Below are 7,962 nucleotides of genomic sequence, written 5' to 3' on the forward strand. Positions count from 1 at the left end.
AAAAAAATCTGAATAATTCTCAGTGGCACAATGTATGCAGTTATAAGCCCCATCTAGCTTTCCAATCCATGTTACTCTACAGGAGTTCCTGTGAGAATGAAGTCTGAACACGGAGGCATAAGCTGACTGCTCGGGCAGAATCACACCCATGGAACAAACCTAGTTCAGCATGCTGGATCTGCCTATCGGGAGACTGAATCCAACTCTGGCTCCATCCCTTACTGGCTGGGAGATGCTAATCCATTAATTAGCAAATAGCTAGACACCATGATGCATGTGTGGAGAAGTAAAAGGCCAGGCACTGGGTAGCTCACAATCTACGGGGGACTCAAGTTGTCTGTTATTAGTGACTTAGTAATGGGGAATAAGTGACAAATGAGATCAGGTCTGTGCCTTTGGCCTAAACCCTGGCCATGCTTTTGCCCACAGCTGTCATCCTGAGAAGTGAAATCACTACTGAGGACTGGGTGATTGTGGAGAAATCAGCAAGTTTGGGGCAGGAAAGAGCAGGGAGGGGCTAGAGAGAGGTAGTAATGAAATTGTCTAACATTCTCTGCTAACTGGAAGCAAATGTTAGATATCAGAAGGGTTATATTTTCTATGAAACAAAAGAAAATGGCATTGACATAAGTATATTAGGTTCCCACGGACCTCCACCAGCCTGGAAGCTAGCGTCTGGAAGTCTGAAAGGCAGTGGGCAGAAACGGAGTAAAAATCCTGAAGTCACGCCATCCCTGATGATGTCCACGGGAGTTGGTAAAACCGCCAGTGTGAGCTCATCAAACGCAGCCGTTCATATGGAACCCCTTCAAACGCAACGCTGGCAACATGGGCCTCTTTTCTCAGCTCTCCTGAATGTAGGCGGAAAGAGTTGTGCATCTTTATGGATGCGATGCCAACTGTTCACCACAACAGAGCGGCTAAATGACCCGCTGAAGGCCATGCAACATATTAGTGTTACAAAAAGGCAGGCAAACTTGGAATCATTTTGTACCTGATGTCATACAGGCTTTGGAATACATGGTGTGAACAAATTTTCTCACTAGTGAGAGTTACTTAATTGAAAAAGTGGCTGAACCTAGTAAAAACAGAGTAGGCATGGGCCTCCCTGAGCCCCACTGCACTTGTGAGAGATGAGCCTGGTGATGTGACAAGTTCTCCTGGGGCAGGGTTGGGGGTAGGGAGGCGTGGGGAAGTGGGAAATTGGAACTGAGTGGGCTAGAACCTGGGTTTGGAGGCTGAGACCGTGAAACAAGGGAAAGGGATACAGATGAAGCAGCAGACACTCAGGAGCAAAAGTTCATGAACAAAACCTTTGTAAATCAGGAATGGCTCATTTCGATTCAAGATGGTGGCAACAGTGGCCATCCACAAAGGTGTGGGACTTCTAGGAATGAAGTGGCCTTCCTTCTTCCAGATCTAAGAGCACTGATTCCCAAAGGGTGTTCCTCAGCACACTGGCCCTCAGGGATGTTAATGGATGGGGAGAACAAATGTTTCTGCATTAGATTAGTCTGCAAAATGCTGGTGTCAACCAAATCTCTTTCCTGCCTGGAACCTTTAATATGCCACCATATATTATAACTCCTTAAGGAGTTATAAGGAGGGTTTATCATATAGGATTTCCCACAATTTTGGGGTTCAGAACCTTTTTTTTAAATCATAGAGTATCTCAAGACAAATGTTCTGAGAAACACCTTTTGGAAAACAATATCCTAATGCATCCTAATTTATTTCAGATTAAATTCTACTTTAGCAATTCTCAGTGTGAAATTTTCAGGATAAAAGAATTGACAGAAAAGCAAAAGAGTCATTGAAACAACTTTTTTTTGTGACCTGAGCAAAACCAAGGGTTCTTTTGATTTATTTATTTAAGCTATTTGTGTGTGTAGACCCACACTTAAAAGGAATCATGGCCCTGTTTTTAGATTATTTTTCTCTCAGCCAGCTACATTTGATCAGCTCTGCACACCCCAAATTAGGCCTTGCCTAAATAGTGTCACTACCTTGGAGCCTGTCACTGTGGCTGTCAGTCTCAGCATATCTTCTGCTATGAGAATAAGAAGAATAAATACAGTTCCCGATTTCCAAGTCAAAGACAGTGTGAATTGATATTACACAGTAAAATGCAATGAGATTAAATCAATAACACCTGCAATAAGGCATAATGAAGGTGAAATTATATCTCTGGCTTCCTGAACAGCTGTGAATCTATTTTTAATGATCCTCATTTTTGGCAGTCAGCTAACAACTTCTAAAACGTCCTAGAAATTGGATTGTTAAGCAGATGAGCACCGCAGTGGCTCAGAATGTCATTAATTTCAGCTGCCTTACCCATCCGCATGGGTGAGATGGAGGCATCACGAACTCACCCTCCCCACTTCACCCCACTGAGCACCCCACTACCCAGGCCTTCGGTGGCCCCACAGATGCTGGGAACGGCGAGGCAGGAGAGCTGTGGGGAGAGGCACTCTCCCGGGTGGACAGTAGGCTGTTGAATTATGGAAAGAAAGGAAAAGTCCTCCTTGCTTCTGTAATGCCAGTTACAGCATATAATCAGCTTTGCACTCTATATTGTGCTATTGGAACCGCAAAGCCATCAAGAGCAGGACATTCTAATGATCCCCGTTTACTAATGGGGCCCTTGGGTTCCACAAGCTTGCTCTGCCCAGGACTTGGTCAAGGTCACACCACCAGCAAGTGCAGGAACCAGGACTCAACCCAGGTCTTCTCATGACAAAGCCAGGGCCATTTCCATGGCCCAGCAGTCCCTTGCTTGTTGAATAGCAGTCGTGGGAAAGGCACTGTGAACAATTTGAAATTGAGGAAATGTGAACATTCAGGATTACCCATGTTTTTCTTCGCTGCCTGACATCTTTACATTTTGCTGCAGCATTTACTAGAGTTGCATCTGGGAAACAGGCAGTTGATCCCTTTGGCTGATTGTCTTGAGCCTGCTTCACCTCTCTGGGCTGCCAGGGGGAGGAGCGTGGTGGGTGGCACCCCACAAACAGATTCTCAGATTCCCAAGTTAGGCTCACTGGCTAGGAGGCTCAGGAGACCCCAGACTAAATGGTGTTCCAGAAGACTGCAGCTGAGAGTAGAAATTTGCCGTTCAAATTCCTTCTTTGCCTGAGTGAGAGCCAAGGGAAGGAGAATGAATTCCTTATTCTCTTCCCTGCACTGGGAAGCCTACGACATTGAGAGAGAAGCGTTTTTGTACAGATGATATAGCTGCAGCTAAGATAAGCCATTCATTTATGGGGCTGACCCTAGTGCCTGGCTTGCTTTCAGCAGTGGCGCTGATCCTTTGCTGCCTGAAATATCTGACAGTCAAGAAGTTTATGGTGCAGGGTGGAGAGTTTGTGCTGTGGCATGTTTTTGGACTGGAGAGAAGAATCCGTTTCCAGGAGGGTCATCTATGACAAAGGGTTATTGAGTAGAAAAGTATAAATGAATACCTCTGCTAAGCAAGGGGATTACCTCTCTTAAGCAAGGGGATGCCTTCCAATGGCTGACTTGATGGTCAGGAATGCTGTAAAGAGAGGTGGAAACAGACCAGAGGGAAGGGGGTGTTTTGTGATAATGAAATGATATCATAACATGCTAGTGATTAAAACAATGCCTGAAGTGCTAGAAAACTAAGTTTGCAACTGAAGATAGTGGGGAAATGGAAGAGATCCAAGGTTCATGTGAAGGTGGACAAATGATGTGCAGAAGGAGAAGGCAGGGGAGGTCTAGGGGAAAATGGGAGAGCTGGCACTACTGGGCCGCTGTAGGCAGGCCAACCCCAGGGGCCAGGAGGCAGTGCACTGAACGAGGGGGACACAGGGCCTGTCCCGTGCCAGGACCTGCTCCACCTGCCAGGGGAACGGCAGTGGCACTCCCAATGCACAGGGCATTGACACATTTCTTCTGGCTCCTATTCCTCCAATAGCCCCCTCCACTCCCACGTATGTTAATGGACAATGGGGACATTTTGCTGTGGTTTAAGAGAAGCTCTTAAACAGGCTCACCTAGGCTGCTTGCTTAGGAAGAACACATACTGACTTTCAAGAGTTAGCTGGGGGACGCAGCCCTTCACTGCACGAAGAGCTAGTTGTCAGTGATGTAAACCTTGCTCCTTCCCTGTTCATTAATAAGGGTTTAATGCAAGGACGGTAAGTAGGATTCCCCTTATGTGTCGACTACCATATTTTGGCTCGATGTGTTCAGAAGGACTCTGAGGCTAGATCCAGGTTCATGAGGAGGAGTCTTGCATTCAGTTGGTCTGCCTTGGATGAGGGAGGGAGGAGGGCAGTTGCCATACCCCACTGCATCTCCACCCTTCGACTGCACCCACTGAGGTGTTTGCACTTTAAGTGGAGCTGGATGAAGTGTCAAAAGTCAAGGAAACCTCAGACTCACCAATGAGGGAGATGAAGCAGATGGAGGAGAGCTTCCTGCCAATCTTAAAACACACTACCATTTCAGGATTTGGAAGTACTGACTGCAATTCACTGCTAATAAGGCTGTATGAGGAATGGAGGCTCTGAAGAAGGGCTAAGCAGAAGCCAGAGGCCAAACTAAGTTGTCCAGTTAACCTGATTTAAAGTTAAGGGTCAGGCAATTGGGACTATTACTCACCAGATATGAGCTAGCTAACGCTCTTTTTCTTCCCATGATGAACAGTGAAGGGAAAGCATTCCAAAGGTAGAAAGAAGATGGAGAGGGATATATATGTGCACGCACATTCACACACACACACACATAACATACACACACACAGATCATACACATCCATTTGCATCATCTGTTTTGGAAATGGAGGAGAACAATTTAGAGAACGTAGTGCCAGAGGCCATATTCCCTTGTAGGTCTGGGTGGGGTAGTTGTTATCTTCACTAACTAATTGAAGACAAATGACCAAAGGCAGTGAACCAACACCCCAGATTAGATGGCAGCCACCTGTTGGTCAGGTACCTCAAAACTGACTTCAGGGGAAGTTGTTGACTCTCTGAGGCCTCAGAGTGAAAACCACAGAGTTGGGGAAGCAACTCGCCTAGTGGCTCTGAGCAGATCAAAACCTGGATGTTGGTGGTGTCTGGAAGCTTCACCATGAGTTTTGATTGATTTTGGACCTGCAGGGCTTGAGTAAATTAAAAAATGGAGCTTAACAGTATCTTTTTTTAATTTGTTTTAATATTTGTTTGCTCTATCAGGTCTTAGTTGCGGTGCGCATTCTCTAGAGTACCCAGGCTCATTAGTTGAGGCATGGGCTTAAGTTGTCCTGCAGCATGTGGGATCTCAGTCCCCTAACCAGGGATCGAACCGGCATCCCCTGCATTGCAAGACTTATTCTTAACCACTGGACCACCAGGGACGTCCCTTAACAGTATCTTAAATAAGAAGGTGTCACATTTCTGAGGCAACTCTACATGTTAATATCTTTCTCCAAATGACAGCTTCTTAATAAACTGCACTTCACCAGTAGGTAGTATACTGTGATACAAAACACTGGGATTTGCTTTTTAAAAGGAAAAGCCACACCGAATGTCTGCTTTGGCTAATCTACTTTATGTGTTAACTTCACACATTTGGTGCAGAATTTACTCAGCAGGCCTGAATTGCTGAGCCAAGGCACCTGCCTGCAAGAGGCATTAAGTGATAGGCTGCAGGTCTAGGAAGGAGGTTCAGCATTTAGGGCTGGGAGTTAATAGGATCAGGTGGTCACCACTCCGCCCCTTCCGGGCTCAGGAGCAGACATCAATAATCACACTAACCCATCGCAGAAGTCACCAACACCCCTAGCAGGGAACAGAACCTCAAAATTGTTCTCAAGACAGCACACTAGCCTTCCCTACAACCTGAGAGCAGTTGACACAAACACAATGAAACTATTTCCATTTAGGGGACTTATCTGCCTACTAAATTGGGTAGTTTTTTGTGCGTTCTGCATAGAATGACAAAAAAGTCTACTTAGATATTACTTTTGCTATTTGCTAGCTGTTGAGATTGGAAATCATCTCCCTAATTAAACGATAATGGCTTATTAAACATTTTGAGTCCTTTGCACTTACTCCCAGATGTCCCCCAAAGTGGTGCAATATAGGGCTTCTGATCTTGGGGTCTATAAACCCCCAAGCGGTCCATGCATAGAATTTGAGGGTCTATGATCTTGGCTGTAAAAAAATTATATATTTTTTTATTTTTGCTACCTCTTACCTGAAATTTAGCATTTCCTTCAATTATGAGTGTCAGCAACAAACCAATATTAGTACTTGTGATTTTGTCATTAATAGAAATCACAGATTTCATATCAAATAACAGTCATTGCAGACATCTTATAAAATCATATATGTTCATCACGACTTTGAAATTACAGTAGTTCTCAGACCAGCTGCTAGTTCTTGTTATTTAATGTGCTGTTATAGAAGCACATATATTACTAGATCACAAATTTGGTTTTAAAATAATATTTTGATAATGGCATTTTCTTTGTCATTCCATGTATGGTATTTTTACGTTAAAAACATGATTCTGAAAATAAACTCTTTGAATAGAAAGGGCATTCCTTTCAGATGAAGAGGCCTGGATTATGGTCCTTGATGGAAAGCTTTGGTCAAGTCCCCCCACCTCCTTTTTCCTTTTGCCCTTTTTTTGGGCAATTAAAATAAATTGAGATAAAATTCATATAAGATAAAATTCACTGCATTAGTGTATATGATTCAGTGGGCTTTAACATATTAACAAGGCTGTGCAAGAATTATTATCTAATTCCAGAATATTTTTATCACCCCAAAAAGAAACCCAATACCTGTTAGTAGTCACTGCCATTCTCCCGCCCCCAGCTCCTGGCAACCACTAATCTGCTTTCTGTCTCTATGGATTTGCCTGTTCTGGCATTTCTTATCAACGGAACTGTCAAATATGTGGCCTTTTGTGTCTGGCTTCTTTCACTTAGCATGTTTTCAAGGTTCATCCATATTGTGGCATGTATCAACACTTCATTCCTTTTTATGGTTGAGTAATATTCCATTGTATGGATGTACCACATACTCTTTATCCATTTGGCCAAGTCCTTTTTTCAGTCTTTGTGTCTACACTTTCAAAATGAAGAGATTAGGGCAGATTATGGCCAAGGTTTCTTCCAGCTTTCAAACCCTGTTGCTGCACCTCCTTTTAGCCCTGCTGTGTTGTTCTGCATAAAGTTCTGCTTAGACTCAGTTCCAGGTCTCCCGTCCTCAAAAACTGACCTGTCAGGCTTCCCTTGTGATGTAGTGGTTAAGAATCTGCCTGCCAATGCAGAGGACGTGGGTTCAAGCCCTGGTCCGGGAAGATCCCACATGCTATAGAGCAACTAAGCTCGTGTGCCACAACTACTGAGCCTGCGCTCTAGAGCCTGCAAGCCATAACTACTGAAGCCCATGAGCACAACTACTGAAGCCCACACGCCTAGAGCCCATGCCCTGCAACAAGAGAAGCCACCGTAATGAGAAGCCCACACACCGCAACGAAGAGTAGCCCCCGCTCGCTGCAACTAGAGAAAGCCCGCATGCAGCAACGAAGAAATAAATAAATTAAATAGATTAAAAAAAAAACAACTGACCTGTCCAATTCCTGACATGTGTTTTTAAATTCCATCTGTTTAAGTCCACCAAATGTTTTTAAATTGGTTTGGAGAGCTTATCTAATTTAAGCATTGTGTGTCAATGATCTAAAATAGAATGCTACCTTCTCTTCTCCAATTTCTGTTTACAACATTACAGCAACCAATGAAACTATGATGGGCTGGGCCCATGCATAGGAGACTGAATTTTTTGAAGTGCAATCAACAGAAAAAATGCCACGGCACTTTGTATGCCCTAGGGAACAACTCAAGGTCTTATTCTAAGGTTCTCACTATGCCACTCTCAGAAAAAAAATTTTTTTTCACCTGTCACTTTAAAATTTCAGCAGATCACAACAGCTTATTTCCACAAG

At 44.0% G+C, this 7,962-nt stretch overlaps 1 long non-coding RNA gene across 1 annotated transcript; it reads right to left on the reverse strand.

Annotated features, from left to right (window-relative positions):
- Positions 1-557: 557 nt before the first annotated feature.
- Positions 558-7,678, reverse strand: LOC103004647 (uncharacterized). Its single transcript, XR_450120.1, has 2 exons — positions 7,589-7,678; positions 558-851 (listed from the first exon to the last, which is right to left on the reverse strand). It is a non-coding gene; the product is annotated as an uncharacterized LOC103004647 (long non-coding RNA).
- Positions 7,679-7,962: the final 284 nt, after the last annotated feature.

The sequence above is a fragment of the Balaenoptera acutorostrata genome, chromosome 7 (genome assembly GCF_949987535.1).
Source record: "Balaenoptera acutorostrata chromosome 7, mBalAcu1.1, whole genome shotgun sequence".
In the NCBI taxonomy this organism is placed as follows: Eukaryota; Metazoa; Chordata; class Mammalia; order Artiodactyla; family Balaenopteridae; genus Balaenoptera; species Balaenoptera acutorostrata.